Genomic DNA, 25,115 nt, shown 5'->3' on the forward strand with positions numbered 1-25,115 from the left:
CAATAAGAAACAATACACTAAAAACTCAAATGAGGCTCTTGCAGAAGTAATATAAGAGAGGTAGTTGTAAGTATGTTAATAATTCAGCATGTGATAGGCAGGCTTCATGAAACAGAGGCAAATAAATGATAGGCCATGTGGAAATAAAGGTGTATAAAGCTCCACCAACTCCCCTATGGTGGCTAATTGTATCATAGCTTGCTCCAGTGTACCTAAATCAGGTTCAAAATCACACTCTGAGTTAAACTGGCTAGAAGCTGAACCTAGGCAAAGTCAGTTTGGAAATAAGGCATCAATTTTAACAGTGAGGTTAATAATCATTGCAACATTTTACCAATTTTAAAATCAAGATTTTCTAAAAGATATTCTCTTGTTCAAACAGAATTATTTTGGGGGAAGTTCTATGGCATGTGTTACTCAGGAGGTCAGAGTAGATGATTACAACAGAGTAGATGATTACTGACCTTAGAATCTATTAACTTTGTTCATACACCAGACCTAAGCTCTGACGTTTGCAGTGCTGTTGTAGTTTTGAGCAAGCTGGTCTCTTTCACCTACAGAAGTTGGTCCAATAAAAGATATTACCTCACCCGGCTACTCTGGGTGAGTTTGGGAAGTGTGCCACATTTCTTGTTTATTTCTATGAGCAATGATGAAATGTATGTTATCATCATCATTACTGGATTAAATGCAAAATGCCTTATACACGATTCATAAATCAAGACTAAAAGATACCCAGGGCAGAAGTTATGGGCCAAAAGCAGAAATTACTGAGTGAGGTTCTATGGCTTTTGTTAAATAATGATGACTAGAGTAGATGCTCATAATCTGTCTGGCCTTAAAATCTATGAATCTAAACAATTTCTACAGAATCTGTAGCATACAGCGTCATTGTCAACTAAAAACAATTGGAGCTGGACCGTGAACTCATTGACCATGTAGGGCCCCGACTTCACTTAAAGCATTTGTGTGTGCAGTAGCTCATCAATGTGCACGAAGACATGAAAGAAAGTATAGAGTCAAATATAGTAAAAATCTTAAAGGAATCAAACTGTACCACAAAATCTCTATGGATAGAAATTCCATGCTTGAATAATAAGAGTATAGCAATAGGAATATATTGCCAATCACCTGACCAGAACGGTGACAGTGATTGTGAAATGGTCAGGGAGATTAGAGAGGCTATAAAAACAGAAAACTCAATTAGCATAGGGGATTTCAACTATCCCTATGTTGTCTGGGTACATGCCACTTCAAGAAGTGGTGCAGAGAGAGAATTTCTAAACACCACTAATGACTGCTTCTTGGAGTAGCTAGTCCTGGACCTAAGGGGAGAGGCAATTCTGGATTTAGTCCTAAGTGACACACAGGATCTGGTCCAACAGGTGAATATAGCTGAACTGCTCAGCAATACCAACCAACATGTAATTAAATTTAACATTCTTGTAGGGGGGAAAATACCAGAGAAGCCCAACACAGCACCATTTAACTTCAAAAGGGGAAATACACAAAAATGAGGAAACTAGTTATGTGGGAATTGAAAGGAAGTCAAAGAGTGAAATACCTGCAAGCTTCAAGGAAACTTTTTAAAAACACCATAATGGAGGCTCAAACGAATTGTATTCCCCAAATTAATAAATTAAAACAAAAACCAGCAAGGCCAAAAAAACCCAAAAAACCAAACAAACAAAAAAAAGAAATGGCACCCTGGCTAAGCAAGAGAGTAAAACAAGCAGTTAGAGACCAAAGGACATCCTTTAAAAAGTGGAAGTCAAATCATCCTGAAGAAAACAGAAAGGAGCATAAATACTGACAAGTCAAGTGTAAAAGTATAATTAGGCAGGCCAAAAAAGAGCAACTAGTAGAAGAATAAAAACTAGCAGCAATTTTTTTTTAAAGTACATCAGGAGCAGGAAGTTTGCCAAACAATCAGTGGGGCCGCTGGACAGCCGAGGTACCAAGAAAGCACTTACTGAAGACATGGTCACAGAGGAGAAGCTAAATGAATTCTTTGCACTGGGGTACACTGCAGAGGTTTTGAGGGAGATTCCCAGGCCCGAGCTATTCCTTTTAGGTGACAAAACTGAGGCACCATCTCAGATTGCGGTGTCAATAGAGGCGGTTCTTGAACAAATTGATAAACGGAACAATAATAAGGGACCAAGACCAGATGGAACTCAAATATGAAATTGCAGGACTAGGCATGTATGTAACCTATTGCTTAAATTAGCATCTGTATCAGATGACTGGAGGAGAGCTAATGTAATGTAATGTGGGGGAGGTCTAGGTTGGATATTAGATAGATTTATGAGGAGAGGCTGAGGGGACTGGGCTTGTTTAGTCTGCAGAAGAGAAGAATGAGGGGGGATTTGATAGCAGCCTTTAACCACCTGAAAAGGGATTCCAGGAAGGATGGAGCTAGGCTTTTCTCAGTGGTAGTAGATGACAGAACTAGGAGCAATGGTCTCAAGTTTCAATGGGGGAGGTCTAGGTTGGATATTTGGGGGAAAATTTTTTACTAGGAGGGTGGTGAAGCACTGGAAATCTCCATCCTTAGAAGATGGATCACTCAATAATTGCCCTGTTTTGTTCATTCCCTCTAAAACGTCTTCACTGTTTTAAAACAGGACACTGGGCTAGACGGGCCATTGGTCTGATCCAGTATGGCTGTTCTTATGTTCTTAAGACTTCACAATATGGCCCTTAATAATGGGAGTTAACTTTTACAATATTACTTTTCAAAAGCAAATTAACCATTTATATTGATCTGACTGATAAAACCAGTGAACTTTCAAATCTTTACTTTTAATTGAGGGAAATGCCTGCTGCACCTAGACACTGGGAAATATCCCTTTAAATAGTTTGTTAGTCCTCTAGTGGCCCTCATATCTTCTCTGTTTCAGAAGCCCTCAGAACCTGGACAGAACAGCAGTATATGTATGTAGCGAGGCCTGGTAGGCTGTTTATAGTTAGTATACACAGTTATTTAGACCCTACTGTGCCCATAAGATTCCTTCATCTGCTGTATGGAAGGATAGTCCCAAGAGGAAGGATTGTCCACTGGTTAGAATACTAGTACTTGTGAGACCTGGGCTCAATTTTCTGCTCTGCCATGGACTTCCTGTATGACCGTGGGCATGTTACATAGTCTCTGTGGGCCTTAATTCCCCTTCTGTAAAATGGGGATGCTACCCCATTATCTCCCAGGGGTCCTGAGAGGATAAATATATGTGAAAGACTGTGAGGTGCTGCGACATTATGGTAATAGGGGCCAGGTAACTACCTATAATAGATAGATGAGTGTTGTGCAGAGAGCAAAACAAACAGCAGCAACCATAGCTTGCAAGACGCTGAGCCAAAAGATAGCTGTGAATGGCTAGCAGTTCTCAAGGATCCCAGTTCAATACAGCATTTAAGCTTGTGCCTAACGTTAAGCATATGCTTAAGTGACTTGGTAAAGAGGGATGGACTGCTGAATCTAGGGTAGGTTCAGGTCGTGTCTTACCAACACAAAGAACTAATACATGTAATTACTATATAAATATTAGGCTTAATTCTGATCTCAGTGGTGTAAAGTAGGGTCACTCCAGTGAAATTAACAGAGCAACACAGGTATAAGGGAGAAAAGACTCAAGACCTATATTTTTAAATATTTTCATTTGCATCCCACCTCTCCATATTTCATATTCTCAGCCCATTTAACTTTCAGGAATTGTTGACACTTCCCGGATACAGCTGAGGTTCCTTTAATGTTTTTAAAAGTAACACATTTTTGTTAATGATGAGTTTGCATCAGAAGCAAGTTGCAGAAACTTTGCTTAATAATTTTTTTATATCTGGTCTGCTGTTCTTTGTTGATTACCAGTGCAAGAATTTAAAAAAATCTGCTTGAAAAGGCATTGGCTTATATGAAACAAGAAAAATACATATAAAATAAAAACATTTCTGCGGGTTGGAAATCATGTTTATAAAAGCATTGCAAATACATTTCAATTGATAATAGGCAGCAAATTCTGACAATGTGTGGCTAAATACTTCCTGTTCACATATAGACACACATATTTTTCCAGAACAATTGTGGAGTATGAGACGGTGGGGGGAGGATTGGGGAAAAGCATGCAATAAACAGTAGATTTTGTTTTTTTTTAAATAAATTTTAGGAAAATATCTATAAAAAGGCCAAGTTACCGGTATTGGATATTACAATGTATTTGATTATTTTTTTCTTTTTTTAATATGAAATTGTCAGATAATCTTGTCCTGTTAAAATACTACATTTTAAAATTCACCGTGGAGCTGTCAGGCACCCATGGCCTCTTATAGCTAGAGCTGGTACTGAGCTTGTGCTCCTTGTCAAAATTTAATGAGAGGACCAGTTCTAAAATAATTGAATTTTCATATCAGAGCAAACCAGGATTACTCAGACAATAAAAATGCTGAGTCCTGGACTGTTACAGGCAAATACCTTTTGCTTTGCTCATGAAATCAGTATGTAAATGTTCAGGGTTTGTATTTAAGGCATCTTATGCATTTGGAGTTGTAGTACTAGCAATAATTTCAAATGGTGCCGTTGATAAGTAGCTAGGGTTTTTTTTTTTTGTAAGTTGTTCGGCGAATCAGGATAAGTGTTTGGTTTATATTTTATATAAATGTTAATGCAATTGCAGTTAAATTACGTTTCTTAACTTTTAGCATTTCAAAAGTAGAATTTGAAGGAGGCCACTCCATCAGATTGTCTCGCTTTCATGAAATACTTAAATGAGCCCAATCCCAACTGTGTTACAACTTGAAAAAGTAGAACTGTCCAGAAAGTTAGTGCCTGCCATGGGGGACAAATATGTGTGGTGTGGTGAGGCATGAAGAATACAATGTTGTATGTGTTCCTGGACTTGCTGGCTGAGAAGTCAGAGACAAAGGATTCTCACTGGACTCACAACAAGATTTAAAAATAAAACACAAATTAACAATCAAGAATGTTTAAATTAATGCTTTTAATATAAATATATAGTGCCTAGATAACACAATGATTGGTGCTTTAGAAATGCCTACTGGAACATGTTAAATGGGCTTTATAAAAGCAGTGAGATTGAACACTAATGAGGTATTTTTTGTTTTGTTTTTCCAATCAGTTTTAAGTAATGTTGGGAATGAAATTACAGGACTGGGGCTATCAGAGATGAAAAGCTATTTTACCACAAGCCTGTGTGGCTGTGCTATCCATAAGAATTTTGCATGGTCTTTTGCAAAGTTCTGCTGAATTTTAGTCATGTGGCAAATGTGCATTTGGTTAAATCTATAATTCACAAAGGAGAGCCACTTAGCAAAGCCTGGTGTGTCTTTTAAAACCTTTATCCTTTTATACCTTCCAGAATGTGTGGTAGCACTCTTTCCTCTGAGCCAAAAGGTCATGGCTTCACATTGCCTCATTAAAATGGTGGCTCATGTCCCATGCTGATATTGCGTGTAGTATTAAAATGTACCGTACTGTGCTGCTAGGGAAGTCTAATCTATCTATCTAACATGAAATTCACTGAATTGACAGCAGAACTAAGAGCTCCATTTAGGCACAGAGGAGGTTGTCTCACAAAACCTGTTTTGGAAGAACATCCTCTGTTAGTGAGAGGATTATTGAGTGTCCATGCCCGTTCTGTCCTTCTCCCTCTGTTGAGACAGTCAATGAGCACACCTGTTAGTACCAACTATAGTGGTGGATTTCATGATGCAGAGTCGAATTGGGAAAACTATACTTATTTCACTCAGAGGCTGATTCAAACACCATTGAAGTAAGTGGGAGTGTTTCTATTGATTTCAATGGACTTTGGATAAGGGCCATGGATGCTATTAACTCTCGGGCCAGATGTGAACTATCAACATAAAGGTGAGCATTTTTGCTTCCCATTACTAATCCACTGATCACCATATAGTTTGATAGATGCTAACCTTTGATATTCTCTTGCGTGGCTGTCCTGAAGTTAAATATACCATGAACATTTCCAAAAAGGATATGGATTACCATGGCCATAGTTTTCCTCTCAGTATACTCTATTCTAATGTTCAAAGGCACTGTGAACTCCTGCTTATTGCACTGTATATTGCATGCCTGACAATATATCTAAGCCATTACCACTATCAGCATATTGTTTTGTAAAATGCTTTGGGATAATAGAAGTGTAGAAGAAGCTATATAAAACCTGCTAGAGATGGGAGAACTCAGAAAATATATTAAGGCCAGCACACCTTGGTGTGAGGTAAGTTTTAGAGCCAGATTCCAATTTCTGATGCGTATGTTGAACTGAAAAAAAAAATGTTACTGAGTACAAAATGCAAAGATACAATGAAACAGAAGTAGTGCATAGCTGTCACTCATGACTCCTACAATGATGCAACATTCTAGCAGGAATTTTATAGGAGAAGTTCATGCCTGGTCTACACTTGCAATTTTTGCCAGTATAGTAATGTTGGTTAGGGATGTGATTTTTTTGCTGCTGTTGTTGACATTTCCATACCACCAAAGGCCCTAGGGTAGACATAATTATACCAGCATAAAAGTCTTTTTGCCAGTATAGCTTATTTCATTTGGGGAACTGGTATAAGATATACCAGCAAAAACACTCTTTTGCAGGCATTAGCTATATCGACTCTAGAAGGGGTTTGAGAGGATAGCTGTGCCCATATAGCTATCCTGACAGACCTTTTCTAGTGTAGACTGGGCTTAAGTGGTATATTGTCATAGACTTTCTGGCATGCCTGTAATGCTGTTATCACATGTCCATAGAATCTATTGTTAGTTAGAGACTAGCTCAAGGACCAAGGACAAATTCTTCTTTTATTCAGTGTTTGAATTACAAATGAGAGATATCATCCTTCCAATTATGCGATTATAGGCACTGATATTTTTCTTCTCTTTTCCCAACTGCGAGGAGTGAAAAATGGAGGTCTGGTATAACCATCTAATCTGCTCCAATCCCAGCACTGACCTCAGTGAAACTGATATACCCGGTTGGCTACAGTAGGGCTGCATGTAAATGAGGGTAGAATTTGGCCCTGTTAATATATTGTTACAGCAAAGATGGCAAACCAAAAAAAGCATGTTATGAATTACTAATACTTGATAAATGCAGCTCTTCATAGAAAGGGTTAAACATAAAGCGGTTCACTCAAAGGACCCCACAAAGTCTGGCTATAGCAACAGCAGCTGGATGGTCATTAATGTCTTTTGTCTGGAGACTCACAGAGAAGCCAGATCCAGTGGACATCGGATATAGTCCACTGGTGCACATATCTGAGGAGCAGCTGGGCACCAGGGGTAAGGGTTAATGACCAGAGCCACCTGAACTAGTCCATGCTCAGGAATGAGAACAATGAAAGCCACACAGGGCTAAGGGCTTTCCCGGGCAGCAGTACACAAGCAGACAGGAAAGAGACGGCTTGCTGAGGGCAGGTCAGAGAAGCTGTGTCTCCACTGGCCTCGTGCAAGTCCACTGGTGAGAGCACGGGCTTTGGCAGGCTAGTGTGCTACCTGACATGGCTCAGAGCAGTTCTAGGCAGTAGGGTGGTAAAACTCTGGCTGCTGCAATTGCCTGAGCTATGCCTGTGCTCCTGCTGCCTGGTCGAGCTGGTGGAATGCAAGGGGGGGAAGGACAAGATGAAAGGACCTGACTTTCTGGACACGGTGGTGTCTTAGCTGGGGTTTCCGCAAGCAGAAAGTGGAGTGCTGCTGCTGCAGTTCCATCTCTGTGGTGATTTTGTGAATAAAAAGAGACAAGGAAAATTCCAGTGATCATTTCCCCTCCTTGGGAAGAACTGGGAAACTGACTCACTACGAAGTCCTGAGCCTACTCCTGGTAGGCTAAACTATTCAGCTCCGTATGTGAAGGAGGCTTTGATCCCTCTTCTTCCTTCTGCCTGGCAGCCCAGCTTTGTTTTCCTTTCTCATGTGAGAGTCTTCCCATTAACTGCAGTGTAAGCAGGCCGGGATCAGCTTGCTCAGACCTTCCAAACAGAGTTTTTCTACTCCTTGTATTTATGGTTTAAGGTGTCATTGTGGGTTTGAATCTGAGGTTTATCAGATCTGGGACTGATGGTTAAGGCTGTTAGCATCATTGAAAGAGAAGAAAGGGATATGAATAGCTGAAGGGATTTTTAGTTTCATAAAATCCGTTGTCCTTATCTTTCAGTCTGCAAACTGACTGTGACCACTCAGCTCCTCCATATTACACTTAAAATGGGCATTAGATGTTTCTATTTAAATGCACCACTAAAAGCTGGGTGGGGAAAAAATTTGCCCAGTACGCATCTTATCTTGATACACTGCACAATGAATGATCTGCAATGAGACTATGACTGGGCTCCATCTGGCTTATGTTCCTGCTGGGCGGAGAGCTGATGAATCATAGCTTTTCTTGCATGGATCCCATTGGTTTTGGTAGCTGTTTGTCTTCTGGTCTATGTCCAAAGCCTTTTTAAAACCCATTCCTCTGATGCTATGTGTTTTAAAGAACTTATAAAATATTTATGCAAATAGGTCTCAAATACAGAGGTTGCTGAAGATGGTGTTAATATCTCTTTGTTTTAGTGATAAGGTCTTACTTTCCATTACTTTGGGTAAGCAGCTTCAAAGTTACAAATAGTTATAAAATTTGATGACCTGATAAATCAAGATTTTGCATATTTTCACAAAGGAAATTGTGTATGGGTACTGACTGCTTTGCTTGCTAACATGACCTAATAAAAACCCTCTTTGCCTATAACCATATTGGTGGTTTGTACCAAAAGGATGGATGACTCATTCCATACTAAGGTATTTATGAATCGTTCATTTTATTTTTGATGTACAGCATGATACAATGATCATTTTACTTTTTTAAAATCAGTGGCTTAGTAACAGGCAGCATAGTCTTGTGCTTAGAAAAGAGGACTAGGAATCAGAAGAAAAAGCTAAAAAGAAACACATAGCAGGAAACCTGAGCTTGGCTAGCTGTCTTTGGGGATGGCTAATCAAGAAAGGAAAACAAAGAGCCAGTTACTTAGCTGGTGCAAATCACCACAGCACCACAGACATTTCATTTCAGGTTAAACAAAATGTTTACTTTGACCCCAAATGGTTTTTTTTCAACTTTTAAAGTCATCAGAAATTTTTAAAAAAATTGTTTTCAGGTCGACCCAAACCATTTTTTTTTTTTTTTGGTGGTGGTGTTTCGGAATTACTAGCACACCGGACAAATCAGTTATTTCCACAACTCCAATTATTACTAACTAAGCACTTATCTCTGTTGTAACCACATGAACTCTCTGTGCTCATTGCTTTTGCTTGCATCACAAAATGAGACTATCTGATGGTATTTGACTCAGATCTTTATACAATGCCTATCATTATGATACCTCTTTTTATCGAGGAAGGAATGTCCCTAATATACAGAAAAATGTGCAGTGGACAGCTTCAGTAGGAGGCATCTGGAATCAGAAGACAATAGCTGGGTGCCAAGCACTGCATGGACAAGATGCTTTGCAGGTAAAATCCTGCCCCAATTTTGAAAAGTCTGTGCAAAAGGGGGACACACACAGTCTAAAATGTGTGCAAACTCCTTGTACTTTCAAGCCTGCATTTCTCCCCACAAATGGGAATTGGCATTCAACAATCCCATTCAGACAAGTAGCTGCATGTGTAGCTATGTTGAATTTGGATGTTTCAGACAAGAAACACAGTTGTTTGGTAAATCACAAACACAGAGGACCAAGGACTAGGAATGCTGTTTCCTTCAGCTCCAAAACCAAAAGGTATCTATAACTTAAGCTAAAGGAGGAGTTTCTTTAGCCATAAGTAGCAGGTCTTGTAGCTTCTTGGGAGGTCAGCCAATAGAGAAGTAAATAATCACATACTAAGTTTGTACATTACAGTTAGAGATCAACTTATTTCAAAGAAGTTTAGATTCTTTTGAGATTGTTCAGAGAAACTGTTTTTTTTAGGCCACAATCGATGGCTAATTACTGTTGTTTTTGATTACTGATGATTTGTCATTATGACGCCTACCCTCATTTTACATTTTCGTTGGATTACTAAATTCACCTTCTTTTAAAAGCAATGCTGTAATAATATATCATGTAGATGTAAACTTATGACCTTTCCTTGTTTGCAATAAAAGAATGCTCATTTATATGTATCAGCTGAAATATGCTTTTTGTCCCATTACTAAAAAGGTAAAGAGTCACTAATATCGTCTTTTAGCCCTAAAAGACGTTAATATCCCTTTTCCTTATCTAAGATTAACTTTATTATAAAACTATAATTATATAAAAATGTAATGATCATAATGTCAGCCACATTTAACCTTCTTTGATCTCCCAGGATTCTTTGCACTAAGGGCTCAAGGCGAGGCCTTAGCTGACTGCTTGATAACTGAATGAGTGATTACCCTCCCTGTTAATGGACAATGATATAGAAAACTCTTCCATATGTACGGAATATTAATGAGGAGCTGCACAAGCTGAGATAAGACTATAAGATGCTGCAAGCAATCACTTATAAGAACACTATGAAAAATATTCATCGTCAGGGACATTGCTAGACTCATGGTCTGCGTGTGTGAGAGGTGAGAAGGGGGGGCAGCCCCATCACCATCTAATTGACAGGATAATTTAGAGACAGTAATGTTACCCCTAGTGTTCCTAAGATTGCATTTTACTTGTTATGCGCACACAGCAGCAACATTCGGGTTCATGACAGTTCTAGCAACCTCAAATCACAATGAGTTTGCCCAGACCTGCTGATGGTTTCACTGCCCCACATTTGCTTGACTTTAGCAAAGCTTTTGATACGGTTTCTCACAGTATTCTTATCAGCAAGTTAAAGAAGTATGGGTTGGATGAATGGACTATAAAATGGATAGTGAACTGTCTAGAGAGGGCTCAACAGAATCCAACCCATTTTGTAAAGAATTGTTACTGAACAGCGGTCCTGTTGTTCATGAGTGATGGACAATTTGGAGAGAGTGGGAGGATGAGATTGATTGAGGGAACTGGGCTTGTTTAGTCTGCAAAAGAGAAGAGTGAGGGGGATTAGTGTGGCAACGGCAGTGATGCAGGCATTGTACCGATCTGTGGTGGTGAAGCTAGGAGGGTGGTGAAGGGAGTTAAGGTTTCGGATGAAGCTCTCGGTTTACAGGTCAGTCTAGGTCCCCATCCTCACCTATGGCCATGAACTTTGGGTACTGACCGACAGGACGAGATCGCGGGTGCAAGCGGTGGAAATGAGGTTTGTCTGCGGGGTGGCTGGGCAGACTCTCTGAGATAGGCTAAGGGGCTCGACTATTCGGGAGAGCCTCAGAGTAGAGCGGTTGCGCCTCTGGATCGAGAGGAGTCAGCTGAGGTGGCTTGGGCACCTGATAAGGATGCCCCAGGTAGGCTTCCCTTGGAACTATACTGGGCATGTCTCACTGGGAGGAGGCCCCAAGGCAGATCCAAGACACGATGAAGGGATTATATCTCCCAGCTGGCCTGGGAACACCTGGGAATCCCGCAGTAGGAGCTGGAACCTGTTGTGGAGGAAAAGGTCTGATCCTCCCTACTCTTCATGCTGCCGATGCAACCCTAATCAGGAAAAGCAGCATAAAGAAAAACGAAGAAGACAATGAAGACGACTGCATTGAACATAAGCTGGGTTCCATCAGCTTGGGAGATTGCTTGTGTGGTCAGAGTGCTGAGATACTCCTCTTATGAACAGTGGCTAGAGGCTGGGCATTCTCAGCAAGGAGTTTTTGCCTGTGGGACTTGCTTTTCTCCTTTTAGTGGGGTAGCGTCTGCTCTCATACCCTGGCAAGCTGGGTAACAAATTCATGTACTGAGGATAAAATTACAGTTTTGTGATTCATCGCACACACAGCTGTAAAGCTGGGGCTAGAACCCTGATTCTTTAGCTTAAAAAACCCAGGCCTTTACCTCTTCTTTTACAGAGAAGTTCCTTTATCTGAAGTTCCCTTATCCCCTCTTTTGATCAACCACAGTCTCTCCTGTAAGGGGAATGTTTGGCAACTCAGGAACCCTCATTAACCGAACACGTGCTCTTAGCAAGGGATTTAGACAGCTATCCTTGAGAGACAGCGTGCTGTTAGAGATACCAGCCACAATCCTAGCTTTGAAAAACCAACTCTCCTCTACTGTAACCTGCAGATAGGAAAGGCAGACTGGCTTCTCTGCCACCGTAACTTCACATTCTTCGTGTATTAATCAGGAAGCAGCTAATTTACAGTGGGGGTGCCCCTGAACCTGATGCATTTACAAAGCACCAGCTAATGGTACAATGGCATTTTCCCACCCCCTGCCAGCCCATCCACCAACACCTAATCATTGATGACAGGCATTAATATCTTCAGCAGTCACACTTCTCAAGTGAGAGGTGACACAACTTACCACTACAAAATTAGTGAGGACAGCTTGTGAGTTGTCCGTAGACATCAGGCACGTTGATTTTTTTCTTCACTTTTTGCTATTTAATTATTTAGGACATTTTAACAGATTTACAAATCCTTGCTAGGTAAATAACAGAAACAAAATAATAATCATTACCACCTGGAACTTTTGATTGAAGAGATATTACATAGGAATATAATCATCAGCTCTCTCTGGTTGTCAAGGTGTTACCATACTACAGAGTGAGCATCATTTATGAAGTGTTGTATCTAGTGATTGTATTATATTGAGTAAAATCTCTGATTATTCATATTTAACAGACCAGGCATGTCTATTAAATGTTAATATCCAAAAAAAAAATTGCACAGGTGTGTTCTTTTTCTTGAAGGTGAATGTACTTAATCGGAACACTGAATAAACGGTAATCAAATATTTAAGCATCTGTCACCTGTTTATTTTTTGGATATGTAATGCGTGGTGTGTTAATTTTTCCACAAACACAACCTCCCTTTGTTGTTGTTTTTTTGTTGTTGTTGTTTTCATTTCTCGACAGCTAGACTATTTTTCTTTTTCCAAAGGATGCTCTCAGGAGTCTAGCAGCCACTAGCAAATGAGAGATTAATTCTTCATTTCCTTTTTCTAGGAAACCCCCAAAGGATCATTGGGTGATAAATACCCAACCATTTGTGATCTTCGATTATGAATTTCACCCCAACAGTCTCTAATGACTGCACATGTGCACTGTATTTGCATAAAATCTCCTCTTTCACCAGCATTAATTCCCATTTAGTCTCTCTCTCTATTTTAACCTCACTGGTGTGAGGTATCTTTGAAATAGTATCTTGAAGAAATATTATCAAGGCACATTAATGTTGAACATCACAAAAGGAAAAGGCTGTTTGGGAGATCTGCCATATATACGCATATGTTGCCCTGGAGTATTAATGAACAAGTTGCACCTGGAATGAGCTTTTTCCCACCCAACCCCTGCTTTGGGGAATCACATGATGATGATCTAAGGCAATAGGTATAAAAGGCAGAACAGCACAGAGTTTACATTGCTGCACAACGGAGGTCTTGGAAACCAGTTTTGATTCCCTAAGCCTCGGTGGAGCTGTTAATCTTCAAAATGTATGAACTATGGTGAAGTGAGATCTACCAGCCTATATTTTAACTGTCTCTAATGGGCTCTTGATTCACTGCCATAATTCAATGTATTAGCAAAGCTGCTTCGTCCACAGAACCGCTGCACCTCGCAGGCGCGCAGCAAACATAGGGCATTACATGATTGGCTCAACGGGCACCAATTGTGACCTACGTTACTTTGACCGATAACAAAGGGGGCGGGGGGAGGTTTGGTTGGAAATTTTCCATGGAATCTGCTTTGCAGTGTCTACTTTCCCTGGAAAAAGATTATTTTTCATTGGGGGAAAAAAAACAAAAAAACAAAAAAAAAGCCCGCCTGTCACCTGGTTTTCAGTCAAAATCCTAACTCTTTGGATGGAAAACCTTTCGTTTAGTTTTTGCTGAAATTTCCCAGGCCCGTCCTCCCCTTTTCCAAGCAGTTCCAATAGGAAAGCAGCATGACAATGAGTGGCTTGGCAGTTTCTCATGTATCAGCGACTCCTCTGGCACCCACAAGAGCAACGATTGCATGAACACAGAAGCTGGGACTAGACGACAGGGGATGGATCACTCGGAATTGCTCTGTTCTATGCATTCCCTCTGACGCATTTGGCATTGGCCAATGTCAGAAGACAGGCTACCGGGCTAGATGGACCGTTGGTCTGATACAGTATGGCCGTTCTTATGTAGTCGTGTGAAAGCAAATGAGGCTCCAGATGGGTGCGGTAGTCCACCCCTGCAGATCACAATGCAGGATCAGAGCCCCAGGTAGACTATAGAGAGAGACAGCCTCCTGGTTTTGGACCTCGAAGCCACAGAGAGCAATGTTCCAGATTAAAGAAGTCAAGGCAGCTTGCACGGGCACAGCAGTCTACCGGTGTCTCTCGCAATGCATTGTTGGGCCTAGGTTTTTAATAAGCTTGCCCGCCATCAAGGTATCAGAGCGTTCTCCATGAAAAGTAAACACATATAAATCTCTGTCTTCCAGCCCTGCCAGCTGGAACAAGCTCGGAGTTATTGGTGGGATTGTATATCTCTCTCTATTGCCCAGAGATGTATAAACCTTGATTACAACATGATTTGTATTATGGATGCAGGAGGGACGTTGGTGGGTACAGATACCTTGGCATGCCGGACCCTATGAGCTGTGCAGTTTGAGCGGAACGTGCTGGAGCGCTCTCTCAAGGCATCTTTGCACAAATTCCAAATCTCAGCAGTGCAATGATAGCCACTTCTAGTAGTTTTATGCTACCCCTGCACCAGTTTTGTGCGTGTAACGCAGCATGTGGCTTTTATTGCACAACCAAACAATATTTCTTTCCTTAAACATGTGAAATCCATTTTATTCTTCCCCCTATATCTATAGAAATGTAATTTTTGTAAGTTCTAGAAAATTTAGTAGATTTGAAAACTATTTCTGTAAAAATCCTTTATCTGCCTCCCTTCAGAAGTGCAGCAAATCCTAATATGATTTATCAAATGTCCTTGCGTCTGAAAAGCATTGTGGCTACTGAAATAATGAACTACTTGAAAGTCACATTTAATTTACTTCCAAAGAAACAAGCTAGCATTGCTCAAGGTTGCTGGGGAAACAGGAAAGCTTCTTTAGATCAGTTTGCGGCAGAGAGGACTTGCTGATATTTTGCAATTTGCACATACTCATCATAACTTTAACAATCTCCTATTTTCAGGAGCCTATTCCTGGCGTCGTATTAAATATTCATCCTCATCTCCACAATATGGCCTTGTTTTCAGCTGAGCATTCAGATTAATAAATCAGGATTTTAAAAAAAATAAGCTTCTTTATCAGATCATGTACATTTTTAATTTCTTTCTTGGGGCCCATTTAATCAAAAAAATGCATCCAATTTCAGGCCTTCAGAAGCCCACGCTAGGGCAATAATAGTTAATTTCTTGGGTGTCCTCGGTACCAAAGTGAGTTATGATCTTTGCTTGAATGAGGTCCTTTCCAAAATCTCATAGTAGTCATTTTTAGACTTTCCTGACTTGAAGGAAAGTTTCCATATTTTTCTAAGCTGTAAAATTCAATCGCCTGTTGCACTTGCTGCTGGTACTAAAAAGGAAAACAATCACATTTGAAAGCAACATGCACGTTTGTTTGATTCTGCTAATCCCTTTATTGGAGCTGACTTGGAAACCATGTTTCTAGGAATTGCAATATACCAATATAATTCAACATACACCTATTCTGGGCCATCATCTCTGGGGCTACAATACTGAAAGGGATGTGTGAAAGTTTATACTCTCACTCCCCATGTTGTGGATACATAGAGGAGTTCATCAGCTTCTAGTGCTGATAATCTGGCACAGTTCATTTAGATTTTAAAATATATCCTGATTTGCATGGCTGGGTTAAGCAAGGCATCCGGAGCTCAGATTTTACACTGAGTCAAAGGTGCAGCAAAGAGTAGCTATAGATATTTTCTTAATTCTTAGACTTGGCTCTAACCATTAGTCAAAACAGCCTTCTCTTATAGGACCCAGCTCTATGTAAAGAATCACTTTGCTGAAATCCCATCAGTTATATGAAGTGCAGGAGTGGGAGTATGACGTTATCTATGTAATACTCTTATAATATCACCCACTCATTTGACAGATCAAGAATTTAGTTTTTAAAACGCCCATAGACTTAAAGTCTATGAACGTATCCGTACTGTTTAGCTCCAGACTGCCACCAATTACTCTTCTAGGAGTGGACATTGCTTTACACAGTGGTTCAACATCGAACATTTACTGTATATAGTGCCTTACTGTAGTCTCAAGATGTATACTATCTTATATACCATCAAGTGATATCCACAGGACCTTTACAGAGTTACATTGCCAGCATTCAGGTGATACAATCAAAGAGCTTATAGCTTATAGTTCTAAGCAACGCATTGTGGGTCACCCATCAAATAAGAAAATGACTTGGCTTTCTTCCTACCTCTCCCAGCAACCTATTTTGGCTTCAGATATCATCACAGGCCCCTGAATTTCATTTCCCACTGTTTTCACATGGCTGTGTTCACCTCGCCGTCCACCGACCCTACCACGATGTCTCTCCTTACATTCCTCACACAACCACCTATTGTTAAGTCTTTCTGTGACTTTCCATCAAGTCTTCAGTGAAACGGTCTTCACCTCGTTTCGTTTTGGATCAACTACATTGTCACATGATGGTTGTGGTCAGGCTGTTGGGTTATTTAGTCTCACTTGGGCATTGCTTCTTATTTTGCTCATCCCATGGCGCTACCTTCACGTGAGGTGAACTGGAGAAGGAGGGGAAAGAGGAGAACTGGGAAAAGTAAGGCACAAAAGATGGAGTCAGGGCAAAGAGATGAACATGCAAGGACAAGGGACCATCTTTGTGATGTGTTTGTACAGCATGTAGCACCACGACATCCTGGTTTGTGACTGGGGCTACTCTAATACAGATAGTAAATAATGACAAAGGGGGAAAGACGGACATAAGGATACAAAGACCAGGTAACAGATACACCCTGGATATGAGAAAGGGCTTGAGATGAAATGAATGAACCATTAGGGGCAGCTGAGCCCCACACAGGAGGCCTGCATATGGCCTCGCCATAGAAAGGAAAGAGACTTCTGTCTCAGCAGGAAATCTGCTATTGCTGCAGGGCATGCGTGATTCCTGCTAATGCTGAAGAAAGAGCAAGTTGCAGACAGGCTGCCTCCCCTCCAAAAGTTCTGGTACTCAGGGGTCCTGAAGCACGTCATACGCTACTTGGTGATTTTCTGATCACTCTTTGTCAGTTGAAATGTTTCTGCCCGCCAGCCCAGTGGCAAGAGCGACCCCATGTGACTGAGGGTGATCAACCACATCGCATGAACAGCTAGTCTCGGGGAGATCTGATGAAGAACCCAGGATGTGAATGAATCTCATTTGCCCAAACAGCATGACAAAGCCTGAATACCTTTGGCAGCTGAAGGGAACCCAAATCAGCTCAGGAATGATTCACTAACCAGAGAAGAAGCTAAATTCATACTATCATTCAGCCAGTTCTGCTCTTTGTATTGTAGCATCCCCGTTGTTAAAATCCCAGGAAGAGGAAAGGGGGGGTTGTGTCAGGCATAATATTCCTGTATTCTGATGCCTTTTTATTTGGGCCTTGTCTTCACTGCTAAAAAAAAAAGGTGTCATTTTTACTTCAGGGTAACTAATGCATGTGAGCTATCCTGAGGTAAAAACACAGTGGAGGCAAAGCGCTTTAGCTTTATCATGAGGTAAACTACGTGAGGTCAACCCCATGTGGAAGTGGAAGTGTACTACTGACCTTGCTTCATTTACCTCACAGTCATCTAAAATATCTTGTCTTCACTGTGTTTTTACCTCAGCGTAGCTCCTGCTCATTAGTTACCCAACTGTAAAAATACACCTTTATTAGCAGTGAAGAGAAGGCCTTGGAGAGGAGGGGCGGCCCACCCCTCTGAGAGCATTGCTGTCCACCACATCTGCTTTTCACCTGTCTAATACTCACCTAAACAACTTCCTTTCGTGCTGGGAAAGGGTGTGGTAGAATACCTGAGGATGACACAGACTCTTGGGGGATGAATATTAGGCTAAGGCTAATGCAAGCACTGCATCAGGCATGATAGATTATAACTACTCGACATTTTCCCTCTCAACAGCTACTGTAGAGTTGTTATGTAAGTATCTCCTTGATGCTTACTTGCCAATAAATACAAAAGAACACATTTCTGTGCCACATAAGTGTGCTACTGCTGTGCTCATCCATCTGTGTTAAGCAACGTGTGCCAGTTGGTTTACTGGTGATGGATTAGGAAGGGGTGCTTCACAATGAAACAACAGAACACTAATGAAACATCACATTCAGTCTAATCATGCAAGGTGCTGAGAGCCCTCTCAGGAGGCTCCGTATCTCACATTTTGTTCTCACTCATGTATCTTTCTCTCTCATATTTCTATTATTTTCCCTTATTTGTCAATGTTGCTGAAAGGGGAACATACTTGCTCTAATTTCAATGAGTAATTAAATGTGATGCAAATATTTTAAGTAACCTGATCACATCCTAAAATATCTGCATATGATCCGAGTGGATCATCTGACAGAAGTGAGTAATACAGCAACTGTATTGCTTTTTGTATGCATCCACAAACAGTTTCCTTGAGAAAGTTGTCTTCTCTCATGACTAAAATAATCTCTCACAAATATCCTTGATGGATTGCAATCTATTCTGGGCAAAGCTTGCAAACATCTGCTGAGGGCTTTTTCTCCCTCAATGATCTGGAAGAGGGAGTAAATTATGGCAAATGATACAAAACTGAGGAGTTGCAAACAGCCGTCAAAACAGCAGAGTACACATGAGTTTTCAGTCCAATATATCTGCAAACACCCAATGCAATTTTGGGTTGAATACCCAGAGTCAGTCACAGTCACAGAACAGGTAGGCAATACAGAGCTTTTCTACACAGCTCTGAAGGAACTGGACACGGAAAACTATTAATCTGTGAATTAATTTAACTAACATTATTTGTATGTCAATGTTCCTGTAGCCCCAACTCATACCAAACCCCATTGGGTGAGGTACAACACAAATAGACAGTAAGAGACAGCCTCTGCCCCGGACAACTTTTGATAGAAACAGAGAAGTCAGACAGAGGGTGGGCGAGAAAACAGAGGTGAAGTGCTCTGCCCAAAATCATACAGCAGATCAGTACCAAGAACAGAACCCAGCCCTTTTTACTCTTCATCTAATGCTCTCTCCACTGCGTCACAGTCTCCCAAAAAGTACTTACACTTCTAGAGTGGCTTTTATCTGAAGATCACAGAGTTGGGTAGGTATTATCCCTAATTTTCAGCTCGAGACACAGAACAGTGAGGTGACTTGCTGACGGCCTCTTGAGTCACGGTCCAGGTGTCTCATTACCAGAAAGGTATTGGGGAAAAAAAAAGCAGAGTGAACTCAAAGAAGAGCAAGAAAAATCTTCAGGGGATTAGACTGATCTGTGAGGAAAGATCAAAAGTGCTTAATATTGTTTGTCCGAGTCACAACTTGGTTGGGACATCATAATCTTGAACGATGTGGTAAATGGATGGGGAGGAATAACTCACTGTGGTGCACTGGGGTATAACTGGGAGTAATGGGATGAATTTGAAGATTGGGAAAGTACCAGGGGTAGCTAATGTACCAGTAGAAATGCTAAAAGCAATTGGTGATCACGGTATTGATCTCACATGGACATTTGCAGCAGTGTATTGCGGATGAAAAATTGTCCAAGTGACTTGAAGAAGGGAATCTTTCTGCCTTTAAATAAATAAAAGGGGAGATAACAGAATGCAATAACTATTGTACCATCTCCCTGATATAACATGAGTAAAGAGCTGCTCTCAGGATTGAGAGAAATGTGGGGCACCTGATCAAATCACAAATGTCCATCATATCCCCGAAAAAACCAGGGAATATAATCACCCATAGATTATGTGTTTCATTGATACCATCTGATGTGATCATCTCTGGAGGATGTTGGCAAACACGGGATTCCAAAGCATCTCACTGACCTCATTGCAAGTCTCTAATGTCAACACCAGACCAAGGCACACACAGCAGTGGGAGACTGCGAGTGGTGTTCTCTTGAACAGGGTACAAGATAAGGCTGCATTCTGTCCCTGAGCTTTTGCAACATGCGTGCAGATTTTACTATGAGACAAGGTCTGAAAGGTTGTGATAAAGTGGAAGGAGCTGGGATTTCCACTGGTGGACATATTTTAACCAATCGGATATGGTGACGATAGGAGGTGCTTTTCTGCAACCATCTTTGCAATGAATGTTGGAGCCTGCAAAAACAGGACTGAATATGGACTATTCCTGATTATGGCAAAAACAAAATACACGTACATTGACTCGATCAATAATAACAGCATGCAAGTGGACATTGCGGGTATCAGTCAAACTGTAGAGGCAGTAGATGAATTTGATTTTCTGGGATAATACATATCTATCCCAGGAGGCTGCTTCAAAGAAATCAGATTGGGGTGACTCGCTCAGCCATGGCCTCCCTTACGAAAGTGTGGAAAAGCTGGCATCTTGAAACATATGCAGGTTTGAGAAGGGAAAAGTTTATTTTTTCCCCTTAGCAACTTGTGGATGTGAATCCTGGGAAATTAGTGCTGCCGACAAGAAGAAAATTGTACCTTTTGAGATCTGAGTGTTGATGAAGACTGCAGCTGCTGAGTGTGCAAAGTTAGTGATGGATCAAGAAGATTTCCAAAATTCTGCTATAATGTCACCAGTATTCAGATTTGAACAAACGGACTTGATTTACTTACTTAATGGGATGAAATTAAAGAAAGGGAAAATTTAAGATGGGTTTCAGGAAATCTGCCAGACGGTGAGAACTGCTAACCTAAGAAGCAATGAATGTGACTGCAGTTCCGTATCTTGGCATAAAGCTGCACTTGTCAGAGCACCAGCAAATGTACAATAGGGAATAATCCTGTCCTGGCAGTGGCATGAATTGATTATTTCTGTCTCTGGATTCTATTATTAAATTAGTATTTCATGGGTGCATCTGAGAAGAAAACCAGACACGTGATGGTTTGTGCTGTACTATAGATCCAGAAGAGAGCAGACAGCTAAATAAAAAACCCAACACCCTGTGTCACCTTGACCAACCATGACAATGCAGCTACACAAACAAGGGCAGTCAAGAAGCCATGTTGGCTTATGCAAAGGAAAGTGAAAAATAAAGGAGGGGGGAAAAAAGAAAGAAAAAAAAATGAAATTTAAAAAGAAAACAACATTCAAGCTGCACAGAAAAGGGCAATATTAGTCGGAGGAGAAATACAGTTTCCATGGAGTTAAGTGGCTTTAACAGATAATGGAGAAAGAAAAAAATAAGCCCCAAAGTACTTGACAAAGTTTGTTTAATTTAAAATATTGCTGAGTCTGTCAATGTACATTAGTGGATGCATTCAGATTAGTGTGTACATTGAGGCGCCCTAACAGACCCAGACAATGTCATGCTAATAGGGTTAGGTGCTCAGGACCTCAGGCAGCATAAGTGCCATTTGAGGCAGGAGTTGCTAGGGAAGGTTCTTTTTCCCCCCTCCATTAATTAAGTGAATTTAGTGCTTGTGAAAAGGTGCCAGATTGACAGGCCTGAGACTGAAGTCTTCTATTCACAGAGCAGCTACAACACAGCTTCCTCTGGCTGCCTCTCAACCCTGACCTGGAGGGATCACCTCTAGCGGAGAGATGGCAGTTTGGTTTCCATGCCCATTCATTCTTTGGCCTCTCCAGAGAGGCTGCCAATAAAGGTGCTAATTAGGGCCAATTGTAATGGAGGCTTTTGTGTTGCGAACACCTGTCCATTAAGGAGCAGACCGGAGACACCGACGCGTTTCACGCAGGCCACAAACAGCCATTGACTGGTAAGGATTTTCGGGCCCGGCTGACCGGTGGCAGTGCTGCTCAGAGAGGGTGTATGTGTGGGGATTGAAGGGAGACTTGCGCTTTCATCAAATTTCCCTCAGCACAATGTTGCAGTGTGATGGAACTGAAACGATGTGGTCTGTCCTACCACCATGCTAGGACACGTGTATCATCATACTCTTCTAAGCAGTTGACTCCCATTTTGTTGACTCCTAACTCCTCTACACCTGACTCTCGTATGAACGTAATCAAGCTATACAGAAAGCGGGAGCAGAGGACCCTGAGGGAGAACACAAGAAGCCTCTTCTGGACAGCACCCGCCAATCCCCAGCTGGGAGGATGAACTTCTACCACCACAGCCTGTGGCCCTGGTTCCCTCTACGGTGCAGGGGAGTGATGAAGGGACGCCAGGTTCCCGCTGCAGAGAAGCTGATACTGATGTCTGCAGAAGAGGATTTCACAACTGAATGGGGAAGCCCAAGTGGCCAGCCAGACTCTCCACTGGTTTTAATGGCCTGCAAGGTTAGGTGGAAGTGGGATGCCAACCCTAAGTACTTAGGAGTCCCTGGGTGATAGGAGATTTTTTCCCCTCCCTCAACTAATCATGGGGGACAATGAATGAAAAAAACCAGGGATGGGCATGGAGGTCAAAGGGCTAAACGGAGGGAACATGAAGGGGACACCGAGGGTGAGAGGACATGCTAGGGAGGAAAGGGGCTCTTTTTCTCCTCCTGACGTAAAATTCAGTGCCTTTTCCCTATTGCTGTCTGCGACTGATGACCTAGACGTGAAAGTCCCCTACTCAACCAGCCCCCTCGAAGATTCCCCCTTTGATTGCTAAATATAGGAAAATGTCAAATAAAAACTCCACCATAAATAACTGGAGAGCTAGTTCAAGGTGTCTCCGGTGTTCGGTGGCGTGTACGGAGTGCACTTGCTTTTGCAATAAAAGGCTGTCTAAATGTATGTGTTTTGTTCTTCAGAAGAGGCTGATCCCATTCCTTTATTGTCTTTTACCACTTTCAAGGTGCAATGGAGAGATATAGCAGTTTAATGTTTCTGACATCTGTAAAGAAGCTGAAAAACATTATCAGGAAAGAGCCAATCTCCTCTAACAGTTGAATAGTACTTGCATGCACTGCTGATAAAGGTTTGGGTGAAAGATGAAATGAAAAAGGTGACTGTAGCTGCCTGTAGCAAAACATGCTTTTCTATCGCACTTTTGCCTCTGTTTTATGCGTTTATTCTGAATGCATATTTGGTACTTTATGCAACTTTATTGCTGAATGGAACAGTCATGAACTTTTTGACCGCCTCATTTTCTGAAAGTATTTTGTGGGTTATGCATTAGTCCCGTTAACTTTCCACTTAAAAATAATGTGGGCAGCGACAGGGCTGATAAGGATTGAACCGAGTGAGGCTGAGTTGGCAGGATCAATGCTGGAACATGTTCTTCAGAAAAAGACGGCCAAGATTTCCCACAAGTGACTTGTAGTTTTGCATGCCTCAAAATTTGAGATGCCCAACAGCTTAAAGGGGCCTAATTTGCAAAAGTTGGGTGTTCAACACTTTGTCACATGCACTGGGGCGTACTTTCAATGCATCGGGCTGACCTGGGCACAGCAATAAACAATACACCGTTAACTTAGCATGTTCTATTGTGATGATCATAAACCATCACCGCTGTTGTATGCCAGTTGTCCATCCCATTGAAATTGTCTCTTCTAGCCCAGTCCCCACCCATGAGCTCTCAGTGGCCTTGGAACTTGCTGTCTAAGAAATAACCAAGAGTTGCACAGTGTAGGTGGAGCCTTTGTTAAGGAGAGTTGGGCGCTTAAATATTGCTGAGGTTATCAGTTAAAAAAATTCGTAAGGGTGGGATTTTTCAAATGCGCTCAGTGTTGATCTAACTCTACTCCCACTGAAGTGATGATACCACTCATTTCACTGGGAGCAGAGTTAGCTCAACGCTGATTGCTCTGGAAAAATCCCATGTTAATTGCACAGTGGGCCTGGCTGTCTGTGTCACACATCCAAGCTGACTCTCCACCGCGGCACATGCTCCTAGGAAGCATTTTGAATTCTGGGGCTCTCCCGTGCCCTAAAGTATTCGCAATGACTTCGAACAGTAGGGAACGGATTTTGATGGCAGGTGGGGTGGAATGCCCCAGCAGTCAGTGAAGCTGTACAGCTGGTGTGAGGGTTCTACAAATCCACTTTTGACTCCCAGTCGCTGACATCCAGAAGTTCAGACCGTCAAACTAGAATCTGATGGTCAGAGCCAGAAATCCCAGTCCAGCAGAGAAAACCCCAGCTCTCACCGTGCTTCAATGGCAAAGAGGGGCCTTAAAGCAGGTCTGAATACTCCCAGTGTAGCTCTGACTGGCACAGATTCAGGGCGGGCTCTTTTCCAGGCCCTCTCTCCATCTCCAGGGTAGGCAGCAGGCAAGGCAGGGGAGGGAGCGGTGTGGTCAGATGCCCCAGTTCTCCCATTGAACTCAACAGCAAAGCTCCCATTGCCTTCAATGGTGCAGGATTATGCACAGCAGGTTTTGGACTCTGGCTGTTCCCACTGGACAGATAGCCCCGAGCGAGGCTGTTGCAACCAGCCGGGACATAAGATAGAGCACCCCTGACGACTCCAGCTACTCAGCCCTGGGGGCCTTGGTGTCTTTCTGGAATTAAAGCTAGATTAAAAACAGCTTCGAGAGTGAGAAAAGTGTCCCGTGTGCTCTGTCAATGAGTTTCTAGATGGAAGAAGGTGCCCTCTTTTATTGCACCAAATCCCAGTCCTCCTCTCAGTACCAGCGCACACCCCTAGCAAACGCTTAGAAACTGGGGAAGTTTTTCATGCTCAGAACAGCTCTGTGCATGAGGTGTTTCATTAAACAGGCATCAACAGGCTTGTGTGCTAAATCTTATTACCCGTACCTTTTTATCCAGATCTCTTACTAAGCAGAGAGACAACAAACGCACGGCTTAAAACCATGCCAGGAGATAATGAGGTGTACATCACTGTAAATGGTCTTCCTACAAAACGCTGAATAGTCTGGTGACAATTAACAGCTATAGTGAAAATTAAGGGAGGCATTAAAGGATATCAATCCTCTGAACGCTGACATTGATGTTATTGTGTCAGTTGAAGAAAAAAACCCAACCCTTCTAAT

The sequence above is a fragment of the Emydura macquarii genome, unplaced genomic scaffold (genome assembly GCF_026122565.2).
Source record: "Emydura macquarii macquarii isolate MOO-44397 ecotype Brisbane River unplaced genomic scaffold, CSIRO-AGI_Emac_v2 contig_1253, whole genome shotgun sequence".
NCBI classification, from domain to species: Eukaryota; Metazoa; Chordata; order Testudines; family Chelidae; genus Emydura; species Emydura macquarii.